Source organism: Sipha flava, unplaced genomic scaffold, assembly GCF_003268045.1.
Source record: "Sipha flava isolate LNK unplaced genomic scaffold, YSA_version1 300_pilon_pilon, whole genome shotgun sequence".
In the NCBI taxonomy this organism is placed as follows: domain Eukaryota; kingdom Metazoa; phylum Arthropoda; class Insecta; order Hemiptera; family Aphididae; genus Sipha; species Sipha flava.
Genome location: NW_020272975.1, coordinates 1 through 13483, shown reverse-complemented (window position 1 = coordinate 13483; position 13483 = coordinate 1).

The following is a 13483-nucleotide window of genomic DNA, read 5'->3' as shown; positions in this document are numbered from 1 at the left end:
AGAAATACATTTATAACTTTCATTGACTTAGAGAAAGCCTTTGACACTGTCAACTGGGCACTATTGATGAACTCTATGATGAAAACACGAATAGACTGGAGGGATAGACGAATAATAATGTTACTATACAAAGAACAGGAGACCTTAATAGTGGTAGGAGAACATAGTACTACAGCAAAAATCAAAAGAGGGGTAAGACAAGGCTGTTCCTTATCTCCCTACTTATTCAATATATTCGTGGAAAAAATCATGGACAAGTATAAAAGAAACTCTAATGGAATAAACATAAATGGAGAAAAGATCCGCTGCATACGATTTGCTGACGATATTGCTTTAGTATCTGAATCAGAAAAAGACATGCAAAAATCTTTAACCACCCTGACAAAAATACTACAGGAATACCAAATGAAAATTAATGCGAAAAAAAACAAAAACAATGGTGGTGGCTAAAGCAAAAGAAATCCCAGTAGTGAAAGTGGAAGTGAATAATCATTTAGTAGAACAAGTCCAACAATTTAAGTATCTAGGAAGTACGATTACAAGCGATGGTAAATGCTCAATAGAAATCAGACAAAGAATAGCTATGGCAAAGAGAGCATTTACACAAAAAACGACAGTTACTTACAAACAAAAAACTAAATATAAATATGAGGAAAAACTTTGTCAAATGTTATGTGTGGAGTGTACTATTGTACGGTTGTGAAACATGGACTATTAATGGACAAGACAAAAAGAAGTTAGAAGCCATAGAAATGTGGATATGGAGAAGACTGTTAAAAATCAGCTGGACAGAAAGGAAAAGTAACGTAGATGTATTAGACCAAGTAGGAGAAAAAAGAATCTTATTAAACACCATAAAATAAAGAAGTGGAAAAATGTTCGGTCATCTACTTAGGCATAATTTGTTTATGACAAACATATTTGAGGGACGAATAAATGGTTATAAAGGAAGAGGCAAACCGAGGAAAGCATACATAGAAGAAATTATAATACAAGCTGGTTGTAGTCGATATACAGAAATGAAAAGATTGGCTTCTAATAGAGAAGAATGGAAAGCCAAATTTGCAACGACAAAGCAAGGCCTTTAGTAAAGAAGAAGATCTTTAAAATAATTGATATATTTTAATACGGTTATGTATGATCATGTAATAATCGATATATTTAAATTTAAAACAAAACTAAAAGACAATGTAAAGACAATGTAATATTATATCCTTTCATTATAATAATTAAATGCTGGTCTATATAACAAGAAAAACTGTGTAATAAGAATATACGAATTAAATCAGGAATAATATGAATTATAAATGTGGGTATTACAAGGGCAACGATACACAAAACAGCAGGTGCAAAGTCCACAGAAACATGAGCCTACATTTCCTGAAAATCACAGAATAACAAGTTCAATGACGTCAATTGAGCCGGTGTAACTAGTTGCGGTCAAAATCAAAAATTACGTACTATTTGCGGTCACTCAACAAAAAGGTTATATACTAGTTGCGGTCACTCAAAATATATATCTAGTATATATGGTATATACCATGCTATTTTATTTACAAAAACGTTTCAACATTTTCTTTTACATTTTATGAACAGATTAAGGACTTAGTACTGTCCACATTATTTTTATTGTGTAGATTTGAAATCACAGTAGTAATTGTGAAAAGTCACGCGGCAACTTCGGGTGAACATTCATTCTTGCAGTGTGTATATTTTTTCTAATTAATGTAACGCCATTTGACCTCAGTACACTGAGTACTGTACTTGACTTCTCAAAATAAAAAATTTTGGAGGGACGCTCGCTCAACTGCTCCACTGCTTTACGTTTAACACTGTAACTAACCTTTTTTCGTACCATTGATTGGTGATCATCTAGTTCATGATTATACTACTATTGCAGGGACGTATACAAGGGGCGATGGGGGGGGTTAGATCCCCCCCCCCATAGGTCATTTAAAAATTATATAAAATAGTATTCTTAATGTAAGGAAATTATAAGGAAACAAAAAAATATTTCAAAGATTTATTGTAAATTATTATTTTGACACATTCAATATATATATATATATATTTTATAATTTATTATTTTGAATGTGTAAGTCCTTTGGTTTAGGAATTTTTCTTCCATAATAATTTGTTTGCAATTGATCTCTCCCTCCCCCCCCATACAAAAGTTATATGTACGCTACAATTTTATTTATTTTATTTACAAACCTTACAGATAAGTAATATGTATAATGACCGCAACTAGGATATTACCTACAATTCGCGTGACCGCAACTGTTATATGTCCTTATCTCAAAAATCATCTCTGACCGCAACTCGGATGCAGCCAATCGAGCAATATAAAAGAGGGATCGAAATGATCACAATGGAGATGAGATCTAGTCACGGAACTGAAAGTAACTTCACGTCATTCTATGTTAAAATTTATTAAACACTTTGAATGTTAAAATAAATGTAAAAAGTTAAAGTCTTACATCTAATTAATATAATTTAAATACATCTTCGACTGCACTATTGAAATCGAGGTTACCAAATGTTAGCAAAAGTTGGAAAAATTTTATGTTGAAATAATGAAGATCTCCCAGAATATTTTAAACCTAATATAGTTGTTGACATAAAGTTTGCACCTCTAATATCTATTGATGTTGAAGGTTCATTTAGTCTTTATAGACAAATTTTAAGCGATAGAAGAACTAACATGAGTACAGATATGTAAAATATATTATTGTTAATTCATATAATAAAATTTAAATAGTATTTCAAGTTTCTTTTTTATTCTTCAGAAAGTAAATATTTACCTTTGTATGCACCAAAGAAATATTGTTTATTTTTATACATATATATACCTATATTGATATTTTATATCTTGTATTAAATTATTATTATTTAAGGATTAACTTTTGTTAACCAATTTTTTTTTGTTTTTTTATATTTTAATATATATATATGATTATTTGTTATTTTTAATATTGTGCCAATAGTGTTAATACAACATTTCATTAAAATATACCAAAAGAATATTGTTTTTTAAATTTTAATACTGTAGGCCAGAGATTGCCAATCAGTTGATCGTTGTAAAATTTAATTTTACCACTATCGGTCAATCGCGTAAAATAATCAGATTAATTGGATAAGGGGAATATTAGATTTAAAGATTAAAGACCTAAATTTTCCTGGATGTCAATCAATGGACTTAAATGTCAAATGTAGCTTACTTTTTTGAAAACGTTGGCGATCCCTGCTATAAAATATACTGTAATATTTTTACTATATTCCTACTCTTACTGAAGTACAATAGTATTCTATTATAATACGCAACTTCGTATATACCTCATGATTAAAAGAATGTTGTAAAAAAAAAAAAATTTTTTAAAAATGCATATTAAACCATATATGATGTTTGTTGATTATTTTTGAATAATTTCGAATATTTTTACATATCTTTAAGATTTTTAAGAGAATATAATAAAAATATAAATCCGGTCTTTAGTGATAACTGATTTGTGATTAATGTTGTGATTAACGTGTACAGCGATACAGTGTACAGTGTGATACAACAAACAGTTATTATAAACATAATAAATTATTATGTCTTTCTCAAAAAAAGATAATGTAGAAAAATTAATAATGACTGTAAAAAATAATCCAATAATAAAGGACATGACCTATTCTGAATTTAAAGATACAAGGAAGAAGGATTATATTTGGAATAATATCATTAGTCCAGATATGTATGGAGAGAAAGGTATATATGTATATTAATTTATAATATAATAATAATTTGAATACAAATTTAAAAGTAATTACAATAAATGAATAAAGTTAAATAAAGTGATTAATAATAATAATAATTAAAAATATGCATTGAAATTGATAAATTACTCACAGGTCTGTATTTAAAAATTTGGCGCAACCGAGAATATAATTTATGCTCTCCCCAAAAAAAAATAAAAAATAAATAAAAATATAACACTTATTTCGTCCATAATCGAGATTCTTTAATATTAAAATATAACTTATACCTAAATGAAAATCGTTTAATACTATTTTAATTAAACAAATTATAACTTATAAATAAATAAATTATTTATATAATTTATTTAATTATTTATATTATTTGTAATTATTTATAAATTATAAATTATAAATAAATTATAACATAGTAAAATATATTATTGTTGCGACCCAGATGTTATTTTCAAATGAATTGTACAATATTGTTGATAAATGAAGTGGATATTTATTTAAGTTAAGAGAAATCACAATAACATAGATAAAGTATATAAAATGTATGGAGTGAAGATTCCTTGTGCACACCTACATGCGTCAGAGGGCTCAGAGCGATAAACTCGTAAGTCTTAACGGTCAGGCAATGTACATACGGACAGAGTCCGTGGAATCTCCAATGGTGATGTGTGGGTGACTTGAACTGCGGAATCTAACTGCTGTTTCGGCTCTCGTCCTTTGGTATTTATGTTGGTCTTGTGATTGCTAGGTTACTGTTGTTTGGTGTGAAATCGTTCCGGACGTCACGTACATCCTGTGGCCATCGGATTTCTACATTTGATAATTAGCCAACTGTACGCGCCCTGGACTGCATCATCTTGGATTATTATTTGGGAACGATATTTTATTAGAGTAGGTCATTGTGTTAGCAGTTGTTTAATACATTTACATTTTAAAAACGTACTTAATTTCTAAGGACATTTCCTTAGACAAACGTGACGATTTCTCTTAACAATTATTATGGGAAGGTGGACACGTACACGATATTTACGTGCCTTATAACACTATTTTCTTTTTTTTATTGTTTTATTTTTTTTTCATTCGGTACATCATTTTTAAAATTAATTTTGCTAAAATATTATGCCGCCCCTGAGACTTAACGCCCCCCGGGCATGTGTCAACCCCTGCCCCCCTCTAAATATGGGCCTGATTGTTTATATAACCCATTCAATATCATTGAAGAGTATAATTTATACTAGTGGAAAATAATTATTAAATTGACAGTGACTTAAAAAAATGATCAAGAGTTAAAGAAATCTCCAAATTTATCACGTATTCTTAAGGATTCATTTGCTCCTCTCCGATCGCTTGTGTTTAGTTCACCCAAGGTACTTACAGAATCATTTTTGTCTGGCTTTGTAGTATCGATTTTGCAGTTTTGTACTCGTATAAAATTGTGTAAAATGCAAGTAGCCATAATTATTTTAATCGTTGTTTCTTCTTTCACTTCCATTGGTCCATTATACATTTTCCATTTTTTTTTGTTCAAATTCTAAATGCGTTCTCAACAACACGCCTCGCTCTGTAGAGTCTATAATTATAATTGTCAAGTCGGATGTTATTTCGTGATTGTCTGCGTGGGAAGGGCTTTAATATATACAGTTTTAAAGTAAATGTTTCATATACATAACAGGTATAATATATTATTTAACTTAATTAAAAATAATTCATATAAAAATAATCAATACAATATATTATACATATTGGTATATATTATGAATATCATATGTATAATAGTAAAAGTACATAATATAGTACTAACCAGTAGCTTAAACTGGGTGGTGCAAATGTGGTACTTGCAATACCACATCTAAAATGTGGTGGTGCAAAAACATATCTTTGTACCACCAGAAAATCATTGAAATTTGTATACCTATAATATTATTTTTAAGAGTCAAGGAAATCAGCATACTAAAAACAATATTTGATTGTTTTTTTATTAATATTATAATAATAAAGGTTTTAATGCTAAACTAATTCAAAATTTATTTGTTATTTAAAGAAATATATGAGAAAATATATAGTTTATTGGAAAGAATTTTACTTAGGAAATTGGAAAATTGGTGTAATGGAAATTATAAGTTGAGAATATGCCTCTATATTACCAGAAATTGAATCCAATTTACACCACTGGTACTAACGTACTATTTAGATAAATCGTAAACTACTACTACTAAATTGTCTGGGACTGAATATAAAAATATAATAAAAATCATAATGTAGGTAATACAAAATCACATAATATACATAAGACCAAATATGTCATAATTTTTATTTATTTTATGTAATTTTGGAAAGAAGGCTCTATGTTTATGGTATGCAGTTGCATATCCTGCATACTCCCTGCCAACGCCTATGCGATAAATGCAAGTGTGTGTGTGTATATGAAAATGATAATAAAAATATGATATTTCTTTATTGATTCTAAGTGTGTGTGTGCTATTTCCCGACCAGCCCATAATTACTGACGCAGAGATCCAGGATGTGGTCACTATGGTTTCGATTAACTACTTTTATTTCAATTTCCAATAAAATGATTATGTGAACCAATTAAATAGAATTTATTTAATTTATCTCACGGGTGTGTTTAATTAATACAGTTATTCCCTGGGGCGGATCCAGAGTCGGGGAACTGTGGGTCAAGCCATTTCAAGAGGCTATTTATTAAGGATGGAACTGAATTAGAAATTAATACCATGTAAAAAAAAACACAATATGCTCATAAAAGTGTATAAGTTATTTATATTACATTTTAGAATTAGTGATACCACCGATAATGACTTATTTAAGATTAATAAATATAATCTAATTTTATCAGCACAACAAACGTACGGAATAAAATATGATTTACTTAACTTTCTACTAAAACCATATAATTTAAAATATAAATTATGAATTAAAAAATTTTAAATTTTGAATATACGTGGCATTCATTTTTCAAGTATTCCGATGGGCCAACTGTTCGAAAGTCCAAATCAAGGTCTAAAAATAGAAAAAAAATTTCCAAAAGGCCTATTTTGTCAACAAATTAAGTATAGGTCAGTTGACCCCCTGAACCCCCCCTAGATCCGCCACTGGTTGTTCCTTATTGAATGATGTTATGTGATATTTTGTGTGTTATCCCAATAATTATTATTTTGTTTCCTTGTTCAATTCTATAAAGGTGTGACATTTGTGTAATAATGTGTATACTTTAATTAATCCAATTATTTTATATTTAATACTTTTTATTTATTAAATGTCTCGTTTTTTTTTTTTTTTTTTTTTTTTTTTTTTAAGACATTCCTAGCCAACAGTAGGCTATCTATATCTAGAGATAATTTACAAATTTTAATTTTTGATTTTTATAACAAGGTAACGATTTAAGAAAAAAAAAAAACAGATAACAAGATTAATTAACAATAATTAAGTACGATGTGTACCATACATAGTAGTGACAGTTTTGGTGGCATTAGCTTAATGTTTGTTTATGAAAGTAGGTCGTGTGGTCGTCATAAATGTCTCGTAATGTAGGGTGATCATAGTATTATTGTTATATAAGTACGTGGGACACGACACCATCTAAAAATTGATTTATGTTTGTAAAACAGAAATCAATTCCTTACAGTTATAGTTTTACAATCAGTTTACATGTTTACAAATTTATCATGATAACAGAAATTATTACAAGTTTACAATATTAACAGAAGTTTTACAATGGGCTTAAAATTATAATTTGATAGTGTTACAATAATTTATTATCATAGAAAAATTATCATAATAATAATAATGTGATTAAATATTTATTTGATTACACAATATTTAAAATATAATGTGATTACAATGTTTAATACTATTATTTCCATAAAAGAAATATTACAATAATAGGAAACATTACAAAATAGATTATGATTCATTGGTTTAGTGTTAGTTAAATAGGTAAGTGTTACATATGTGTTGATATTTAAACTTTTTTTTTTTATATGTATAATAATGGTTAGTGCTTGTTAGTGTTTTTACAATAATATGATTTAATATGTGAATTACTTTTGAGAATTTTTATTATTTAAATTTAACTTTACTTTTTTTATATATATTTTTTTTATTTATTAATATTTTCATTTAAGTATTTTTAACATTATTTTTATGTACTATTATTCCCCTTCTACCTCTTTGAATAACAATATTTTTTCACCTATTACATCTATTACTTCATATGAACTTAACCATAACAAGTCTAACTTATTTCTAGCAGTATTATCTTTTAATAATATTAAATCTTTTACGTGTATGTCAACAGAATTATCTTTCTTATCATACCCTAGTTTTGATTTAATTTTTCGTGTGATTAATTTATCTCTCGCAATTTTGTGTGACTTTTGCATACTTTGTTTTAAATCATATAAATAATCATCGTAATTGCATCGTGGTTCAGGTTCAGATTTTAATTTTATCGGAATTTCTAGCGTTCTACCGTATACTAATGCATATGATTGGAAATTAGTTGAAGTGTGTTCAGTTGAATTACAAACAAAAAATGCGTAAGGTAACAGGTGATCCTAATTACTTAAATTTTTATCTACGTAATGTCGCAAGTATTAAGCTAGTGTTCTTTTTAAACTTCCGTTTGTGGATGAAAAGGACTAGTATTTACTTTGTAGATTTTTAATAATCTACAGACTTCGCTAAATGTCTTACTAAGAACCTCAGTACCTTGATCGGTTAATATTGTCTCAGGTATTCCGTGAACACATACGAAATATACTACGAAAGCCTCTGCTACAGTATACATCAGGGGTGGCCAACATGTCTATGTAAACGAGCCACATGTATTAATAAGATTATATTAAGAGTCAAATTATCTAATCGGTACTTCTATACTACAAAAGTAATTAAGAAAGCTAACAGTTGATAAACATATATATATATATATATAAATAATTAAGTCAAAATATCGTTAAAATTTGACTAATGATCATCTCACAGAATTACTAAGAACTACTCTTACATCAATTCAACCAGATCTTAAGAAGCTTACTAAAAAAGTGACATGAAAAAAATACCACACAAACAAATTTAACTTGATGTTTAATTTTTTAATTTATTATTCATATAAATACATTTTTTTTTGTTTATTAATCTGTACACTATAGCCTCGTATCTATGCAATAAATTTTTTTTTTTATAAATGTATACAAAAAAATTAAAATATTTTGGTTTTTGTAAATAAGATCGCGAGCCGCATACGACTATGATGAGGGCCGCATGCGGCTCGCGAGCCTCAATTTGGTCAGCCCTGGTATACATCCTTGATAATTTCCTGTTTGTGCAAAATTATATTTTTATTCTCGACACTTGTATCTGATATCGGTAACTCTACAATAGTTTCTGTTCTCGGATTTGATGAAATATATTCTACATCATTATTTACATTCGCATTCTCGCTCTCGATATTAATAACCATTGTTTTATTACATTTATCGCTTTATTATCGGAGGAAAAATTATGACCTAGTATACTATCCTTTGATATCGATAGTTATCGGAAATTCTGCTTTTACTACATTAAATTCTACATTAAACTTATCATTATTAATTTCTATTACTAACTGTATAGTTCTTATCGTTTCAATTTTTGTTTCATTTATCCCCCTTAAATATAACTTATTATTTTCATTTACTATCATTCATCTCCTAATAATTTATTTATTTTTATAACATTTACATCACTGCCCGTATCTATAAGTAATTTTAAAGTTGTTGTTTTACTAAATTCAGAATTGCATGTTATATGATTTTCCGTCATTATTGATATAACATGGAAGCAGTTTCGGATTGTTCCGCGGTTGTTATATAATTTATCGTACGTTACCGCATACCGCGCACGACTTGCTCGCGTTTCCCGAATTCACGTCGTTATCGTTGGTGGTATTATTCTGGCTATCGTTAAACATTTTTTTATAGCATTCGTTTATATTATGTCCGTTGTTGTTACAATATTCACATGAAATGTACCACTTATTATAATTAGTAGATGGACGCATAAAATTATTCTGATCAGGTAGTCGATTATTATTTATAAAATTACGTTTATTTGTGCACTGGTTAGCGAAATTGTTTCCGTTGAAAATATAACATTTTATCGGTCTTTGTGGTTTATTTATATTATTATTATTACCATTATTAAAATTTGGTCGCGCGAAATTATTATTTGTACTTGTGTTATTTCTAAAATTTTGATTATCAAAATTATTTCTGAAATTTGGTCTTTGTGCATTATTATTATTATTATTAAACTTCCTGAAATTATTCTGATTATTTGTATTAAATGAATTACCATTATTATTAAAATTTCGGTTATTATTCGGATTTTGGTTAAATTCAGAACTAGACTTATATTCGATTTCTTCTGAATGCGCTAACTGTTTAGCTTCTTCCAGCGAACTTGGATTTATCGCCTTTACAATAGTACGTATCGGACCTACTAACCCTTTTATGTATATTACTAATGTTTGTTCTTTTATTGTATCGTTAATAACTCTAGTCTCTTTTTCATCTTTATTTGCAGTACTCGTATCACTTGTAAAATAATTTTTTCTACGCGATTTGTATTAGTATTTACGTCTTCCCCCTGAAGCATTTTAATATAATTTAATTATATTTGTAAAGCTGAAGCGGAGTGTTGTGCCTTAAACGTATCGGTTAAATATTTTTTTTATGTTTTTCAATTTAATTGTATCTTTATATTTAATCGCTTCTAAAGCTCTACCACTTAATCTGGTTGTTATGTATTTAATTAAAATCGGTACATTTTTCTTTTCCACTGATTATATCGCTAAACCACATGCCCGAATAAATTGATAAACGTCATCTTCTTTTGTACTTTTCGGTATTAATATAACTGCCTCTTCTAATGTTTGTGTTACTATATCGCTATTCATTTTTTTTTCTAGGTTTTATTTCAAATTTTAGTTCCTCAATTTCAATGTTACGATTACTTCAAGTCAGGGGCGGATCTTGGTTATTTTGATAGGGGGGCATATATAAATTGTATAATGATTTTTTTAATCATAATTAATAATACATACTTTTATTTTTAAACAAAATTGGTAGTATATTTAATATAGTTTGATAACATAATATCTCACACCAAAATAATAATTTATATCTATAGGCAAGTTATTATTCATATACTTAGTCATTAATAAATAAAAATATCTTTATAGATTCTCATACTTTATAGCCTTATAGGTTGAATGAAGTCGAAGTCTTCGTTTTTTAGCAAACATATAGCTGCAGTTTAAATTTAAATTATTATTATACTAGTAGGTAGTATTATTCTTATTTATTGTATTTTTCATTTAAACGATACTTACTCGAAGTAACGTGAAAAAAATTGTCGATAGACAATTTACAGGGGGGGGGCACGTGCTCTTGTGCTCCTCCCCTGAATCCGCCACTACTTCGAGTTCTACGATGCTTGCTTTGTGTACCAACGTTTAATAATTATTTAGTGTGTTCATCAATATTTTCTTCTTTTATGGAACTTTTTCCAAGATCTTCCACACTACCTTCACTTTCACTATTTTCCATATACACCGAATTAGCTACTTTCGATGGAGACGAGTTTGGACTGCTATGCTCACTCATAAAAATTCTTTATTCATTAATTTTTAATTCTCAATAATTCAATAATATTCTCAATAAATTCAATAATAATAATCTCAATAATTCAACAATAATAATCTCAATACATTCTTTCAATAATAATCTCAATATTATCCTAAATGTTATCCTCAATGTTATCCTAATAATTATTAATTTGTTTCCTTGTTCAATTCTATATTGGTGTGACGTTTGTGTGATAATGTGTATACTTTAATTAATCCAATTATTTTATATTTAACCCTTCAAATGTTAAATTAAATGTCTCGTAATGTAGGGTGATCATAGTATTATTATTATCTAAGTACGTGGGACACAACAATAAATTATTGAAACAAATAAGTTTACTTAAATTTAATATGCTTAGCTTTATTCATAATATCACATCTTTCTAGTGCTTAAACATCTAATATTTTTTTTACTTAGTCATTTTTTACACGTAGTTTACGAAGGATTTTTATCGTGAAAACAATGATTAAAAATAAAATAAATAAATATGCAATACTATACTGACAGTCGACTTCTTAATTTAGTACCCAATGGGCAATGAGTAAAACACGCAATTTTTTGAATAATTTAATTAATTTTCTTTTGATAAATATATCTGGTACCATTATTTGGATTATTCAAATCATTCGATTATTTTGATAATCGAAAAATAATAATATAATGATTCGATTATTCTTATCACTCGTGATAACATTGGTACTGCTCATGTTTTCACCACGGATTAATATACTGGATACGCAACAATACATCTTATCAATGTTTTTTTTTTGAGTTGTAGTCCTTCTTTGACTGCGGTACACAGATTTCATACATTTTTCAAATATTTTTTAATACACAAGTTAATTTTAAACTGTATATTTACATATGAGCTATTTTCATCTGACTAGGATTTATTTTTTAAAATTGGTATGGTACTATTGGTACTGAACTTTTGATTTTGATTTTCTTTGCAACTTTTTATCAAATTTAACATTACCATTGGTACAGCACCTTTCTTTAAGCGAGGTTTTTTTTAAACATATCTTGAGATATGTTAAAAGTAAAATGAATAAAATATTAAGTTGTATTTTCACAGATTTTAATTTAATTATTTAGTTAATACTTAATAGATTAATTCAAATTAGTAGTCATACTTACATAAATCTTATAAATTGTAATTTGTAATTAATAATTACCGAGTACTTACTAGTCCTTTGTCCTGATACCCAGGTGTCAATTATATCTTCTTCAAGAAAATGATCACTACAAATCCTAGACCTTTTATTTAAAGTTTTACCAATTACTCTTTCTCATTTTTCATGGGAGGCTATTGGAACACTAAATCTGGATTTATGATTTCCCATACAATTTTCAATGTAACATTTATCTAATCGAGGCAGCATATTAATTGAAAATAATATATTAAAATAAAAAATATTGGCCAGTTGTCTGTTGAAAAATATGATTAATGCAAGGTCAACATTTAAAAATGCATGTATTATTATATTGTATTATATTATATGTATTATATTAATCTTTGACTTATTAGTTTATACTGTTACCACAGATTTGATTTAAATATAATCTTAGACCTTTGTGGTTATTAATATATTGATCCGTGTTTATTATTATTACATCGTGCTTATACAATACACATTTTTTTTCATAATATATTACTATATTTTCATATCATTTGTGATATAATAATAGATAATCACGAATTAAAAAAAACGTGGGAATTGGTACGTAAATACTACACAAGATCGCGCTAGGAATCATGCCACAACGTGAAGGTCAATCATAGAGTAAAGAATGCTGCTTCACTTATCACAGGTTCGCTGTGATTAATATAGTGAATATTAATCCGTGGTTTTCACCGATACTCTACCGTTTCAATTAGTTGCTGTCGTGTGCGCGTCGCCGTACTGCGTTCGGTTTTCGCACGTTTAACTTGTGTTATTTTTCGTTATTATATATAGTTGTTATATATCGTTTTTTTTTTTATGCTTTTACCTTAGTGTGCAAGGAATAGAGGCCTCCTACAGTTCAGAAATGGAATT